Here is a 16,927-nt window from a genome sequence, read left to right as displayed (position 1 = left end):
ATCTTGTTACATCTTGGGATGGAAAGAACTTGACATGGTGGAGCCTATCCCCAAAAGCCTAAATAAGGTCCTCAGCGCCCCTTCTGATAAACCACACTGGTCAATAGGATCCCCTGTTGATGCCATGGTGGTGGTGGCGGCCACCAAGAAGGAGCTTGCACAGGAGAGCTCCACGATCCACCCGCCAGACAGAGAGTCTAGGTACTTGGACCGTTTCAAGAAGCGGGCCTACACTTCAGCAATGTTCTGTGTATGTGTGCTGAACTACATGGTACACGTTATTAGGCTTCAATGAGACCTAGTGAAGGAGGTCGCCAAGTCTACCCCAGGGTCCATGTCTATAGAGGATAGGAAGATTTTCTCCTTTCGAATGGCCACCATTACCTTCATTGCTAATACCTTAATGCAGCTTCTCTCTCACGCTACCAAAGGCACCACTAGAGCTACCGGAGCAGGCTTTGCCATAAGGTGTTACGCCTGGCTCTGACTTTGTACCTTCTCGGAGCCCTACAAGGCATAATTTCAAATGCCCCGTACAATCATTCCACTCTCTTTGGAAAGACCATACGCAACAAACTGGTCCAGAGCGAGAAAGACAGGAAGACTCCGCAATTGGAATCCGCTTCTTAACCCCTCAGTGATCCTTCACCAGAAATCCGCAGGGGGAAAGAAGATGTGGTTCCGGAAATCTCAGGGTTATTCCAAGGATGCTCGGGACTCGCCTTCCCCCAGAAGCAGAGGGGAATTCAACAGATACCACCTCACGACAGAGGGGACCCGAGGAGCAAAGGGTCTCGAGATTCATTCTCAGACAGGCCTGCACAGCAGCCCTGAAGGGTTGCCAGGCCGCTCGTCTCTGGAGGCAGTCGGGGGTTGACTCTCGCTACACCCAACAGCCTTGGAGTCAGTTACAGATGATCATTGGGTGTTGTGAATCATATCCAGAGGATATTCAATCCCCTTCCTTCAAAGGCCAGTTGTGGACAAACACCTCCCAAATGTTTCACCCGCACAAAGAGAGGCAGCAGCACAGGAAATTTCCAAGCTGCTAGAAAAACGAGTCATCCAGCCCGTCCTGCCAGACCAGTCCGGATTAGGCATCTATTCCAGGTTCTTTTTAGTGCCAAAGAAAATGGGGACGTGAGGACAATTCTGGATCTCTCTATCCTGAACCTGTTAGTTGCCAAGATGAAATTCTGGATGGTCACACTCCAATCTATCCTGCCCTTCCTGCAGGAGAATGATTGGATGTGCTCAGTAGACCTTCAAGACACGTACTATCACATCAAAATGGACAGACGCTCTTGGAGGTTTCTCCACTTCCGGCTGGGGGGCCAGTCATTACCAATTCAGAGCGCCACCCTTTGGTCTCACCACAGCCACCAGGGTGTTTACCAAAGTGATGGAGGTGGTAGCAGCTCACCTGTCACTGCAGGGCTTCCAGGTCTTTCCATACCTGGACGATTGGCTCCATCTGATGGTGCTAATCTTCATTCATTCCTTACTGATGGGGGGTGGGTGTCGGTTTGTCCTCTGAACCGAGTCGGCCTTATAACAAGCTCGTGCCAGCCAAAAAAACTTCTCCCCAGCTAAACTTTTACCCATAGTGCCCCTCTCCCTGTTACCTCAGATCTCATTTGCTGCGTAGCCGTAAGGCTATGTCAAGCAAGCTCTCAGCTAAGTACTTCTTTAAAACCGTTTTCTGAATATTTTTCCTTGTTTTCAATCTTATACTATTTCCATATTCTATCTTTAGCTTTTACCCATTCTTTAACTCTCTTTTAACTGCCTTCTTGGTAATCCTTAAGTGCTATTGGTGGTACAGCCCTTTCCCTTACCCTCTGAGGTAAATTTCTGAATACCATTGTTGGTATTTCCTCCCCTTTCTTTTTCTTTCTGCTACACTTTCCAAGACTCCCTTCCCATCTGGACTTGGGAATCTATCGCCACAGACTCCAACTTATTTTCCTCCTTTGACCACCATGCAGGCATCGAAGATCTTGGTACTGACACCCTGTATGGTTTCCACGCCTTCGGTTCCATTGATGGATCTCACCGTGGTTCCTGAGCTGACCCTTTGGCCTTTGACTCTTTCAGAGCCAGGTCATCCTCAGGATCGGGACTGAACTGCAGGCTTCGGAGTGCCAGGCACGGCATCGTTTATTTCTATGATGCTGTCTGCTGCTGTTCCAGGAGTCCTAAAGGTACCAAGTCCCTTTGGGGCTCCATCCTTGGGAGTGGGTTCATCGGAGTGGGGTGTGACTCTGATTCTGAGGTTGTCCTTCTTGGTTCCGAGCTCCCATCCCTCTTCAGGCGGACCTGCTTTCCAGGCGATGGAGAGGGCCCTTGCCTCTGCAGGCAAACTGTCGGCATTGGAATACCAAATATGTCCTCCCTCTGAGTCGCAGCTGACACAGACCACCGCATCGGGACATCGAGCACAAGAGCCCCAAGGATACTCTACCGCAGGGTGCCCCCTCTTCGGAGTCCTCATCAGAAACCCATTAAAGAGGTACCACGTAAGAGGATGTGCAAGAGGAAGCACGTGGACTCCCGTGAGGAGTCCCTCAGAGGACATGGACTACGATGAAGGGGAGGGGTCCCCACAGTCGCCCCCTGATGATGTCTACTTGGGAGACATCCTGGAAATCCTGAAACAGAGGGGTGACTGGAAGTCCACCAACCTCTCCTCTGAGGAGTCCGTATTCCTGCATGCTTTTTGTGCTTGAACCTCTACTTCCTGGGTGACCCCGCCTGCAGATGAGCTGGTTCAACTCATCGTGCAGTGGGAATGGAAGAGTCCTGATAATATTGAACCAATCCCATGGAGACCAGACAAGATTTTATCCCCTCCCGAGCAACATCCACACTGTTCCAAGGGTCTTCCTGTAGACACTATGGTGGTGGCAGCTGCCACTAAGAAGGAGCTTGCCAAGGAAAACCAGACTGTCCACCCACCATACAGGGAGTCTCGAGCAGTGGAGAAGTTACGGAAGCGAGTCTTTGCATCATCGACCTTTGCTGTTAGGTCTTTGAACTACCTGGCACATCTGACTAGGTTTCAGAGAGACCTTGTCTCCAAACTCTCTAAAACCTTAGCAGGAGCAGTTTGTGACAAGGTACGTGACAAGATTGCCTCGCAGCTTGCTACCCTGGAATCCATATCCAACTCCTCTATGCATTTGATTTGCCACGCTACTGAAGGAGCGGCTAGAGCAGCAGGTTCAGGTGTTGTCATGAGACGCCACACCTGGATACACCTCTGTGATTTTGTGGAACCTTTTAAGTCTTCCTTTCTTAATGTCCAATGGAAGCTTCTTCACTTTTCGGCCCAAAAGTAAAAGTCATATTGGCCAGGTGTGAGAAGGACAGCAAGACCCTGTCTGCCATGGGCATATGTTTTTCCACACCTCAACGTCCGTACTCTATGAACCAGAGGAGTGGGAAAATGTGCCACAAGAAATCTCACGGTCATTTCTGTGACACATGTGGCGAGTTTACTCCCGGGGGCAGAGAGGGGAACTCATCCGGAAGAGGCAGAGGGGGTCTGCATAACCAGGGATCCAGTGATTTCTTCTCTGGACAGCCCTATCAGCGCTCCTGAGGAGCAGCCCGATTGCTTTCTTCTGGAAGCAGTCTGGGGATGTTTTTCCCTGCACCTTTCTGCCTGGCAAACAATAACTGTAGATTCTTGGGTGCAGTGGATCATAATCAGAGGTTATCACATCCCATTCAATCTTTACCTAAAGTCATCAAGACGAATCCCAGACATTCCACCCAGTCAAAGGGAAACAGCAGCTCAAGATATACAAAAGCTGCTTCAAAAAGAGTCATTCAAACAGTCCCACCAGACCAGCTAGAATCCAGACTCTACTCAAGATTCTTTTTTAGTGCCAAAAAAAAGATGGGGGACTGGAGACCATTTCTGGATCTCAGCATCCTGAACAAATTTGTCAAACAGGAAAAATTCCAGGTGGTCATGGTTCAGTCTATCCTTCCGTTTTTGGAGAAAGACGATTGGATGTGCTCAATAGATCTTCAGGATGGGTACTACCCCATTAGAATGGACAAGCGCTCCAGAAGATTTCTTCACTTTGGCTAGGAGCCAGTCACTTCCAATTCCACGTGCTGCCCTTTGGACTCTCTACAGCCACCATAGTGTTCACCAAGTGCATAGCAGTGGTAAGAGCTCAGTTAAGACTTCAATGATTCTGGGTGTTTCCATATTTAGACAATTGGCTCCTCACCACCCCCACCAAGTGTCTACTGGAGATGGCTCTAAACTACACACTCAAACTAGCAGAATCCCTAGGAATCTCAGTAAACTGGGGAAAGTGCAACTTCATTCCCTCTCAAATCTTGGAATTTCTAGGGCCAGTTTTCAATCCACATGCTTGCCTAGTCTTTCTTCCAGACTACAGATTACACAGGATAAGATCCCAAGTCCGGGTGATACTCTGTCAAAACCTAGTCTCAGCTCGGGCAGTTCTTCAACTCCTGGGCTCCATGGCAGCGACAATTACCATAGTGCCCTTAGCAAGACTACGCATGAGAATTCTCCACTGGCTCCTACTAACACAGTGGTATCCCTTGTACCATCCTAAGTCTTTTCAAATACGTATAACCCAACGATACAAACAGGATTTAATGTGGTGGATGAAGCCAGATGAAGAGCTATGGCGTCGCCCCTTATGCCCACAATGACCACGGACGCTTCCCTGATAGGGTGGGGGGGCTTTACCAAGGGAAGACTGTCCAATAGGGTGGGGGGGGCAACATTACCAAAGGAAGACTGTCCAAGGCACTTGGTCAGACATAGAGGCCAGTTTGCATATCTGTGTCCTAGAACTGAGGACAGTGCTTCTAGCGTTGCAAGCATTTCAATCCACCCTTCCATCAGGGACAGTTGCTGTACAGTCCAACAACATGTCAGTAGTTTTGTACATAAACAAACAAGGAGGAACCAAGTCCTATCCGTTATGTTGAGAGGCTATGAGAATTTGGCAATGGGTGGTAGCTTCTGACCGCTTTCTGATAGCAACGCATATTCCCGGGATTTCTAACATGATTGCAGATAAGCTGAGCAGATGTATCCTACTCCCTTACGAGTGGTCCCTCAATCCAATCATGGCGGCGAAGATTTGCAGCCACTGGGGTCACCCCTGCTGTGATCTTTTCATCATCCCACTAAACAACAAATGCAGCAGCTACTTTGCCCTAATTCCCCCACAGGGGGAAACCCCGAGGGATGCTGTGATACACGATTGGCCCATGGGACTTTTGTATGCCTTCCCTTCCTTCCCCTTGATTCCCCGTTTTCCTAAAGGAGGCCCTTCGTCTGAGAAACAAGGTAATCCTCATTGCCCCTTACTGGCCACGACAAATTTGGTTTCCCTTTCTTTGACCTCACCTAGTACACCAGCCCTGAATTCTGGATTCAACTCCAGAACTGATCTTGCATCCGCAAGGGTTGGCTCACCCCAACTTTCCCAATCTCAAGTTGACAACTTGGTTTCTCCACTTCCAGTAATAGTCAGGCAGAGTAACCTTACCTCCCCTGTACGTAATATTCTTTTGGCTTCACATAAACCACCCACCAGAAAAATCTATCTCAACAAATGGAAGAGATTCCTTATTTGGTCCAAAGAAAGAAAACTCAACTCCTGTTACTGTGGTTTTGTACACTCATGAGCGGCAGCCTCCACAATTCGAGTCCATTTGGCTGCAATCTCAAACTTTCATGTTGGTTTCCAAGATTCAGCCTTAATCTCCCATCACCTCTGCAAAACCTTTTTAAAAGGGGTCTCGCACATCAGACCACCTTTCAAAGAACCGATCGACCCTTGGAATTTAACGTTAGTGCTGCAGTCCCTGACGCAACCACCTTTCAAGCCTGCGAATTCTTGTGATATGAAGTTTTTGTCCTGGAAGTCACTGTTTTTAGTAGCCATAACTTTAGCTAGATGCATGTCCGAGCTTCAGGCCTTATGCATCAGACGTCCTTATATGATCTTTCATAGGGACAGAGTGTCACTCCAAACTAACCCCTCCTTTCTTCCAAAAGTTGTCTCAGAATTGACAGTTAACCAAACGATTGACCTACCTGTCTTTTTTCCAAACTATTCAAATGAAGGGGAATACTGCCTTCGTTTGCTGGATGTACATAGACAATTGCATTTTTATCTGCACAGAGCAAAACTAGTACATAAATCAGACCAGTCGTTTGTGTCTTTCTCAGGCCCAAAGTTGTGGGACCCTGTTTCTAAAGTGATCTTATCTAAGTGGTTGAGAAACTTTATATCCTTCATCTACCAACGCAATAAAATTCCTCTACCTAGAAAGGTCAAAGCACACTAAACCATATCAGAGGCAACTTCTGTGCTTTTCATTTAAGGGCTTCAATGGATGATATCTGTGCAGCTGCAACCTGGTCTACCCCCATACCTTTTATACTCATTAAAAATTGGGCCTGGTCTCCAGGGGAAGAGCATCCCTTGGTTCAGTGGTACTCGGGAGCATTCTTCAATAATGGCCTCCCTAGACATAAAGTAGCTAGGGACTGTGTCCCATCACTAAGGAATGAATGAAGGTTAACATCATAAGATTAAAGAAGTTATGTTCTTACCATAACGTTCCATCTGTGTTGTTCACTTTCATTCATAATGTCCCACCCAGCTTCCCCCTCCAGAGGCTCCTGGAGGATCGAATTGGGTCCTAATCCTGCTTTAGAGTTTCTGCTCAGAAAAAGCCTCTGCTTTCCTTATCACGGCAAACTCAATCTGGGGTAATGGGAGAGGAGCACTATGGGTAAAAACTTAGTTCGAGAGTTTTTTGGCTGACACGAGCTTGTTATAAGGCCGACTGTTCCGAGGACGGAACCGAAACCTACCCATCAGTAGTGAATGAATGAACATGAACAACAAAGATGAAACGTTATGGTAAGAACACAACTTCTTTTTTCAGCCCCCCTCCAAGCATCGACTTTGCCAGGCCAGGTATTTCCTTATTTAAACCGCCCACCAGTTGGGCATCACCATAAATCTCAACAAATCCCTGTTAGAACCGGTTCAAGTTCTGAACCTCATTGGAGCCAGTTAGACACCATTCAGACCAAGGTTTTCCTGACACCCGACAGACTTCAGTCCCTCAAACATCATGTCTTCCATCTCCTCCAGCGGAGTTTGTATTAAGGGGGTTGGGGTCCATGCTGGCCACAGTCACACTTGTTCCCACAGCTCGGTCACACATGAGGGTGCTCCAATGGACTCTGGTGGTCCAGTGGTCACTTCTAGATCCACCATTGTCACATCTGTTCATCTATCGTGAGCATGGACAGATTATCTTCTTTTGTGGATTCAGTCCCTGGAACTTCCTTGCAGTCGCCCATTTATTCTTCCCTCCCCTCTAACCACGGACACCTCCCTACTCGGGTGGTGGACATTGCTTGGGAAGGACAGTTCAAGGCACATGGTCTTCTCTGGAGACCCAGTTGCATATCAGCGTCCTGGAGATAAGAGTGGTGCTATTGGCATTGCAGGCTCTTCATGCCCATCTTCCTCTAGGGACGATTGCCATCCAGACAGATAATACGTCAATAGTCTGATATATTAACAAACAGGGAGGAACCAGGTCGTATCCCCTTTGCCGTGAAGCCATGAGATTGTGGTAACGGGCGATGTCCACCGGACGTTTTCTGGTGACAATGCACATTTCGGGGAGGTACAACATTCTAGAGGGCAGGCTCAGCAGGTCTGTCCTGATGCCTTACAAATGGTCTCTAAATCCTTCAGTAGTGAAACAGATCTTTCTAAAGTGGGGTCAGCCTTGCTGCAATCTTTTCACCTCTCCTTCCAACATGAAGTGCAGCGAGTTCTTTGCCCGGGGAGTCCCCCTAGAGACTCTAGTTCATGCTTGGCCCTCCGGTCTTCTCTATGTTTATCCTCCGCTTCCCCTGATACCAAAACTCATTCAGAAAGCACAACAGCTGGGGAGCTCAGTCATCCTCATTGCCCCCTTCTGGCGTCACCAAGTATGGTTCCCTTCTCTATGGTCTCATGTAGGGTGTCCTCCCTAGACATTGGATCCAGTTCCCGATCTGATTTCGCATCCGTCAGGGATTCCACATCCTGATCTGGCCAGTCTGAAGCTCACCGCTTGGCTGCTCCAGTTCCCATGATAGTTAGGACTCCCAGGCTATCTTCTCCGGTTAAGAAGATTTTGGTAGCGGCTCATAGATCTTCCACGAGGAAGGTTTGAGTAAGTGGAAGCGTTTCTCAGTTGGGGCATCTCAACGGGATTTGGATCCCTTCGCTGCCCTGGTTCCTGCTATCTTAGAGTTTCTGGCAGGCATTTTTAAACAGGGTGCCAGCTTCTCTATGGTTAAAGTGCAGCTGGCGGCTATTTCTAATTTCCATATAGGGGATAATTCAGCATGTTAAGTTGTCTATCTCGCCTTCGTTCTTGCTGGTTGGGATCGGAGCCGATCCTCTGCTCCGACTCTGCCATCTTCAATAGCTCGAGAGCTGTTTACTGGCTCGAGGCTACCCCTTATCCCATAATGCCTAGCGATAGCTACCCAGATCTCGTTTGCCGCTTCAGCTGCGAGGTGTCGTTTTTCTGGCTCAGGCTCGTATAAAATTTTTTGTATAACTTTCTTCACTAGAATTCAACCCTTCTAGTATTTTATTGTTAACGATAGTCTTGTTTTGTGATAGTTAGTTGTTTAGCTTGTAGTATCCCTCCTTTTTCTTGTAGAACTCGTTTAACTTAGAGAGTTCTCCCCCACCCCTCCCCCCTACCTCTTCTTGTCAGGTTAGCCATTTAAGTTAGAGGCTTTTCCTTTTACCTTTCTCTTATAGGCTAGCCATTTAAGTTAGAGGCTTTCCTATTATCTTAAAAAAAAAAAAAAAAAAAAAAAAACCTTTAGCTATAGTCTTTATAGTAGTGTGTTTTTTGTAGACTGTATTTTGCTTCTGGTTGCTATTGTTATAATTGTTTTTCCTTACTTTCAAGGATGCCAAAGGAATCCAAGGTTTCTGGGTTCAAGAAGTGTGACTCATGCTGTCAGAAAATGTCTCTGACAGATGGGCACACTTTTTGCGTCTATTGTTTAGGCGCTGTGAACCTGCAGGACTCTTGTTCTATCTGCCATGCCTTTAGTCCAAGAGTCCTACAGGAGCGTAAGAATAAGCTTATTCTTAGGGGTCTTTTAAAACCCCAGGATTCACCGGCCAAGAGCTCACAGCCTGTGAAATCCCCTAAACCCACTAAGCCGTCGGCTCCAAGTTCGGAGTGGTCTTAGGTTCAGGATTTACCTTCCATGTCGGTTCCGGCTGGCACCGACAAGACAATCTCCCCATCGGCTCCATCAGAGGCTTCAGAGCTGTCGTGGAGCCATAAGAGGCTGAGGCCCCCCTCAGTTGAATCGGTGCATTCGGCTCCTCGGTCTCCTTTACTTCAGAGCGAGCGTAGTCACTGATCCTCTCACTCATCTCGATCCTCTAGGCTGTCGGATCACGACGTGGAGAGAGTAGTCAGTAGGTTTCTAAAGTCGCAGGCACTAGCCAAGTTGTTGTCCAGCCCTCCTCAACAGGTATCGGCTCCGTCCGCTTCTCTCGATGTTCCTCCTCCGACTCCAATGAGTTCGGAGCCGGAGTTCGTTGGGGTTCGAGTAGTGGAACTGTCGGCTCCGATAACACTATCTCCTTCAGTTCCAACGTCGGCTCCGATTCCCTCGGTGGTGCTGTCCATCGAGGGATCTGGGTGCCGGGGCTCCCTCGTCGGCTCCGAGGGGGGAGTGGCATCAGACCCTTGTCCGACCCCGTTCTCCCTCTTGGAGCTTCGGCGCAGGTGAGCTCGGATCCTACATCGGCCTCGGAGCCGTCTCCCTCGGTGCGGAGAAAGATTCCTATTTCTTCGGAACTGGAGCTTTCTCTGCATCGTGGCAGGGATGCCTTCAGTGTCATGCGGAGTGTGCTGACCACTGAGTCAGCTCCACTATCAGCCCCACCGGCTCCGTCTCCTATAGTGCCTGTGCCAACCTCTGCTCCTCCTCCAGACCCCAAGCGTAGGGAACTGATGCTCCAGGACACCCCATTGGGTGTTTCCTCTTCTTCTGAGGCTTCCCCTGATCTCTCAGAGGAGCTCCCTCGGAAGAAGAAGTGCAAGAGGAAGCACATTGATGCCCCTGAGTCTGTCACTTCTGATACAGACTTAGATGAATCGGAAGGGTCCCCGAGATCCTCCTCTGAAGATGTTTCATTCTCGGACTTCCTGGAAATGCTCAAGCAGAGGGGGAACTGGAATCCCCTAGCCCCTTCAATTTCTGACCTTCCACCTCCTGGGTGTCTCCGCCTTTCGATCCACTTATGACAGTGGTGGCTCGAAAGGCTTGGTCAGCTCCGGATACAGTGGAACCAACTCCGAGGAGACCTAGTAAATTTATTACAGCACCCCAGGATAAGCAGTTCCTTTCGAAAGGTGTCCCTGTTGATGCTGTGGTGGTAGCAGCAGCCACCAAAAAAGAGTTAGCGGAGACCTGTTTGTCTGTCCATCCCCCTAACAAGGAGTCTAGGACGATGGACAGATATGGGAAGCGAATGTTCACTTCAGCGACCTTCTCTATGAGGTCATTGAAGTACCTATGTCATTTTACTCGACTTCAAAGGGATCTCCTTAAAGAGCTCGGAGATACCCTCCAAGATCCAACAGCTGAGGGAGCACAAGCCAAGGTAGCTTCCCAGCTAGCGAAGCTTAATTCTGTTGTTAACTCCTCCATGAGACTAATTTCCTTTGCAGCCGATGGGGCGAGTAGAGCCGCTGGTACCGGGGTGGCCCTTTGGAGGCATGCCTGGATGTGGCTGTGTAACTTTGCGGAATCCTTTTGAGCATCCTTCTCCAACACTCTCTTTGATGGTTCCTTTCTTTTTGGACCACAGGTGAAAGACATTTTGACTAGGTGTGAGCAAGAAGGCAAGACTCTCTCTGCCATGGGAGTCCGTTTTTCCACTCCCTCTAGACCCTACCCCAAAGGTCAGAAGAGTGGTAAGATGTGGTTCCGTAAATCTCAGGTAGCCTTGCCTGACACACGTAGTGATTTTTCCTCCAGAGGCAGAGGGGGGAACAATAATAATAGACGCCGCCCTCATGGCAGATGGGGTCCGCAGAACCAGGGCAACAGAGAATCCTTCTCTGATAAGCCCTTTCAGCATCCCTGAAGGGTTGCCCGGCTGCTCATCTCTGGAGGCAGTCGGGGGAAGACTTTTGCTGTACCCAAAAGCCTGACGAAGTTTAACACAAGACAGATGGGTACGGTCCGTTATATCCGGACGTTACAAAATTCCCTTCCTTCAACCTCCTTTACAGTCAAGGAAGACCCTCCCAGATGTTCCACCCAATCTGAGGGAGCAAGCAGTAATAGAAGTTTCAAAACTGCTAGACAAAAGAGCCATCCAGGAAGTCCCGGCAGACCAGCACAGATCCTGAACTTACTCAAGGTTCTTTTTAGTACCAAAAAAGATAGGGAACTGGAGACCGATTCTTGATCTCAGCAGACTAAACAGGTCTGTCCAAAGAACGAAGTTGTGGATGGTCACGCTGCAGTCCATTCTACCCTTTCTGGGTCAGGACAATTGGATGTGCTCTATAGATCTTCAGGACGCGTACTACCATATAAAGATGGACAGGTGCTCCAGAAGATATCTTCACTTCCGGCTGGGGGCCAGTCATTATCAGTTCAGAACTCTGCCCTTTGGTCTCACCACAGCCCCCAGGGTTTTCACCAAATGTATGGCAGTGGTCACGGCTCACCTGAGGCATCAAGGATTCCAGGTGTTTCCGTATCTAGATGACTGGCTCCTTACTGCTACCACCAGGCATCAACTCATACAAGCACGGGACTACACAATCACAATCTGCTCACAGCTCAGCATCACAATAAATTTCGAAAAATCTGCCTTGTTGCCCTGTCAATTTATCACTTATATAGGAGCAGACTTAGACACAAGGGATATGTTTGCAAGGCTTCCACCAGAAAGGGTGTCTGCAATTTGTCAGCAGGTACAGGTTCTGATGCAGAGCAAAAGGATCCAAGTCAGGTACGTCCTTCAAACTCTGGGCTCCATCGCAGCAGCCATTCTCCTAATCCCACTGGCGTGCTTTCATATGAGGATTCTTCAGTAGCTTCTGTTTACGCAGTGGTCTTTCCAAGAGCTACCCATGACATACAAGATCATGATCACAGACGCTTGCAAAAGGCATCTTTCTTGGTGGATGGTCTCCCCACTAGTTACTCAGGGCAGACCTTTCATGTAACCCCCTCCGGTAGCCACAGTGATGACAGACTCCTCCCTGATAGGGTGGTGGTGGGGCATTGTCTGGGCAGGATAGTCCAAGGCACGTGGCAACCTCACGAGTACCATCTGCATATAAATGTCCTGGAAATGAGAGCCGTGCTCCTGGCGTTGCAAGCCCTTCAAGACTCTCTTCCTCCTGGGACCATTGCTATTCAAACGGACGACATGTCAGTGGTGTGGTACATCAACGAGCAGGGCGGAACCAGGTCCTACCCCCTGTGTCGAAAAGCACTCAGGCTTTGGCAGTGGGCGATTTCCTCCCAACATTTTCTGATTGCGACGCACATCCCTGGGAGATCCAGCGTCATAGCAGACAGGCTCAGCAGAGCTATTCTAATGCATCACGAGTGGTCTCTGAATCAGGAAATTGCGAATCTTGTTTTTCGCAAATGGGGCCAGCCTTGCTGCGATCTCTTTGCCACCCCCCCTTCAACAGCAAATGCAGCAACTACTTCTCCCGCTTCCGAGTCACACACCCAGAGATGCTGTAGTCCACGATTGGCCCCAGGAACTTCTTTATGCCTTTCCTCCATTCCCTCTGATACCGAAACTTATACAGAAAGCAATATTGTTGGGTTGCAAAATGATCCTCATTGCTCCCTACTGGCCTCGACAGATATGATTTCTGTTCCTGCACCATTACCTTCTCGATCAACCCTGGACTCTGGACCCAATTCCAGACCTCCTGGTTCATCAGTCAGGCGGGTTGCATCATTCCCTAAAAACCCTCCATCTCACAGCTTGGTTGCTCCACTTCCAGCCTTAGCCAGGCTTCCCAGCATTTCCCCAGCAGTCCGCGACATTATCGTGTCTTCTCACAAGTCTACAACGAGGAAAACTTATGCTAGCAAATGGAAACGTTTTTCTTGTTTGGCAAAGACTAGGAATGTGGATCCCTTCTCAGCCCCAGTCCACGAAATCTTGGAATTCCTAGCTCTACTGTTTCATTCCGGGTCCGCTGCTTCTATGATCAGGGTACAAATGGCAGCCATTTCTAACTTTCATGTTGTTTTTTCGAACTCTAACATTATGTCTCATAAGCTATGTAAAGTTTTTATGAGAGGGGCAACTCTTCTTAGGCCTCCAGTGAGAGATCCCCCTCCTCCTTGGGACCTTAATTTAGTACTAACCTTCTTAATTCTGCCCCCTTTTGAACCAGCAGCTTCCTGCTCTATCAAGTTCCTATCTTGGAAGGCACTCTTTCTGGTAGCTATTACTTCTGCCGGACATATCTCTGAACTTCAGGCGCTATGTGTTCGTCCTCCTTACATGGTTTTTCATAAGGACAGGGTTGCTCTGAGAGCTAATCCCTCGTTTCTCCCTAAAGTCTGCTCAGAAAATAACTTAAACCAATCTATAGATCTTCCTGTGTTTTTCCCCAATCATACCAACAAAGCAGAATACAAACTACACCAATTGGATGTTCATAGGCAATTGCACTTTTACATGCACAGAACTAAAGAAGTAAGGAAACTGGACCACCTGGTCCTCTCTTACGCCCTGGGCAAGCAAAGTCTCCCAATTTCCAAGATAACCTTGTCCAAATGGTTGTCACACACTATTTCTTTCATTTATCAGCTAAGGAACAAAGAGTTACCTATTAAACTTGAGAGGTCATTCTACTAGGGCCTTGGCCACCTCCATAGCATTCCAATCCAGGTTGCCCATGGATTCTATCTGTGCAGCTGCCACATGGGCAAGCCCTCACACCTTTATTTCTCATTACAAGTTGGATGTGGTCTCCAGGAGCAGAGCCGACTTTGGGTCCACTGTTCTGAAGAGTCTGTTCCACTGAGCCACCCAGGTTTTTAGGTGCTAGGGACGCTGTCCCAACCAGCAAGAACGAAGGCGAGATAGACAACTTAACATAAAGAAGTTATGTACCTACCATAACGTTCCATGTTAGTTGTCTTCATCTCGCCTTCCTTCTTGTGTCCCACCCTCCATCCCCCTGTCCTAGTGGATCGAGAGGAGTTTTTTGTTCTGTTTCACTGGCTGTGTGTTCTCTTGTGTCCTTTTTTGACTTAAGAGAATATGGCAGGTATAGTCAACTGGTTCTTGACTGATTTATTATATTGCTATGTCTGGAGTTAGCTATTTCAAACGAGATCTGGGTAGCTATTGCTAGGCATTATGGGATAAGGGGTAGCCTCGAGCCAGTAAACGGCTCTCGAGCTATTGAAGATGGCTGAGTCAGAGCCGAGGATCGGCTCTGATCCCAGCCAGCAAGAAGGAAGGCGAGATGAAGACAACTAACGTGGAACGTTATGGTAGGTACATAACTTCTTTTTCTCTAGCCTCTTCTAAACTCTGTAAAGCTTTTCTGAAGGGTACTTTTCTTCTTAGGCCACAGATCAAGGACTCTGCACCTCATTTGGGACCTTACTTTGGTCCTTCAAGCCTTGGTTTCTTCCCATTTGAACCAACTGCTTCAGTTGGTCTGCAGTTCCTGTCTTGGAAAACAGCCTTCATGATTGCTGTTACTTCATCTAAAAGAGTGTTGGAGCTTCAGGCCTTATCGATTAAGCCTCCTTAAATGATCTTCCATAAAGACAGGGTATCCTTCCTTTCTGCCTAAAGTGGCCTCAGAATCAAACATCAACCAGTTTATCAACCTCCCTGTCTTCTTTTCCGAACTTTCAGAGTATTTGCGCCTGCTGGATTTTCATAGTCAATTACATTTTTATTTGCACAGAACAAAGGCCTTCCGCAAAGTTCAAGAAACTTTTCGTTTCATGTTCTAAGCACTTTTTAGGGAAACCTGTATCGAAGGTCACCATTGCTAAATGGATTTTTAATTGTATAATATTGGTGTATTCAACCAAAGGATTGTCTCCGCCAGATCAAGTTAAGATGCATTCTACTAGGTCTATGGCTACTTCAGCTGCTTTTTGGTCCAGAGTTTTCCTGGATGACATTTGCTCTGTGGCTACCTGGGCAACTTTTCATACTTTCATCTCCCATTACAAGTTGGATCTTCTCTCCAGAAATAGGGCATCCTTTGGCTCCGCCGTGTTATGGAATGTCCTTCCATGAGGGCCTCCCAGGTGTTTGGTAGCTGGAGGCTCTGTCCCACAGGTTGAAGAGCAACTTCAGATAAAGAAGTTATGTACTGACCATAATGTTCCATCTGAGTTGTTGCTCTTCATTTGTCTTCCACCGTCCCTCCCTCCTTCCCCCTGCCTTATATGAGCTGTGCGGTGGTCTGGCTGGAAATGACATAGCCCTTTCTTAGGCATAAATAGTCCTTCCTTTTGATGCTGTCTGGGTTATCGTGCCAAGGGGTAAGATATTGTGTCAGGCTGGGTTGCTATGGTGGGCAGCATACTCGATCTGATGGGAGGAAGGAGACAGGGGCATTATGGGTAGGGGAGGAGCTCGGATCCTGGATCTGATGCTGGAGAAATGTAGCAGAGTCGGATCCATGTTCCCACATGAAGAGCAACAACTGAGATGGAACGTTATGATGAGTACATAACTTCGTTTTCCTCTAATTTAAATTTGATCTTTTAAGAGTTTTAGGGAAAGTACTTCCCAATTTGATCTTTCATTGCCCAGTAGAATGAGTAGATGAAAGAAGATGGGGAGGAGCTTTTAAAGCTAAATTTAGAGTAAGGGTAGGCAACTCCAAAGTCAACAAGTATAAAATGAATAACAGGAAATGGATGGTTGGGGAAAATTTCAGGCCTACAGATTTCTCAAAATAGGAAATCAAAGCAGTAACTAAATTGCAAAAAGAGGACAGACACTGACTAAAAAAGTGAAGACACGAAAGGAAAAATGACTTTCCTTACTTATTTTAGGACCTAACTTTGCTATGCTAATAGACTTGGGGGGGGGGGGGGTTGCAAATTCCTGGCACTGTGTTTATAAAGCAAAATGGTTTAGATGTGCTTGTCTGATGGGTTGCAAATTCCTGGCACTGTGGTTTATAAAATTGTTTAGATGTGCTTAACTGCTGTTTTCAGACATGTATTCTTCCTTTTCTGCAGCAATGCATATTAGTTAGAATTGTGCACTTACACTTTATTTTGTACATTATGTAGTTATGTTTGTGATTTTTGAACGATAAAGCTTCTTTACAAAAAAAAAAAATTGACAGCAACACAAGGCAAAAAGGTATCCCAACAAGTCAAAGGATTGGAGCAAACGTGAAATCAATGAAGTAAAAAAACAGCCCAAACCCACCATTCAATATACGATTTAATGTAGTAGTAAGGACGTAAGCAGCATAAATATTAGCAAGCAACAAAGCTTTCGGCTGTTTTATGAGATGTTGTTTTAAGTGTGTTATTATAACTGTCTTATAAGACATAGGGGTACTTTAAAGAGATGATTATTATTAGCAAAGTTGAATGTTGATTGGCTGTGGTGTTATATATATGTACATGTTATGGTTGGATGATTTTATCAAACAATGAAGAAGAGTTTTACTCGAAAGCTTTGTTGCTTGCTGATATTTATGCTGCTTACGTCCTTACTGCTACATTAAATCGTATATTGAACGGTGAGTTTGGGCTGTTTTTTACTTTACAAAAAAATGAAAATGGAGTGAGGAGATTGATTGATAGCAA

The 16,927-nt window shown here is 47.2% G+C and overlaps 1 protein-coding gene across 1 annotated transcript in view; it reads left to right on the top strand.

The window, feature by feature from the left end:
• KMT5C (lysine methyltransferase 5C) overlaps window positions 1-16,927 on the top strand; it is a 955,038-nt gene that overhangs the window by 300,964 nt on the left and 637,147 nt on the right. The gene's annotated exons all lie outside the window — the stretch shown is intronic.

The sequence above is a fragment of the Protopterus annectens genome, chromosome 17.part0, assembly GCF_019279795.1.
Source record: "Protopterus annectens isolate FY-2018-M chromosome 17.part0, PAN1.0, whole genome shotgun sequence".
Taxonomy (NCBI): Eukaryota; Metazoa; Chordata; order Ceratodontiformes; family Protopteridae; genus Protopterus; species Protopterus annectens.
The sequence above is the reverse complement of the archived record's forward strand: the minus strand, read 5'-3'. Positions and strand labels throughout refer to the sequence as shown.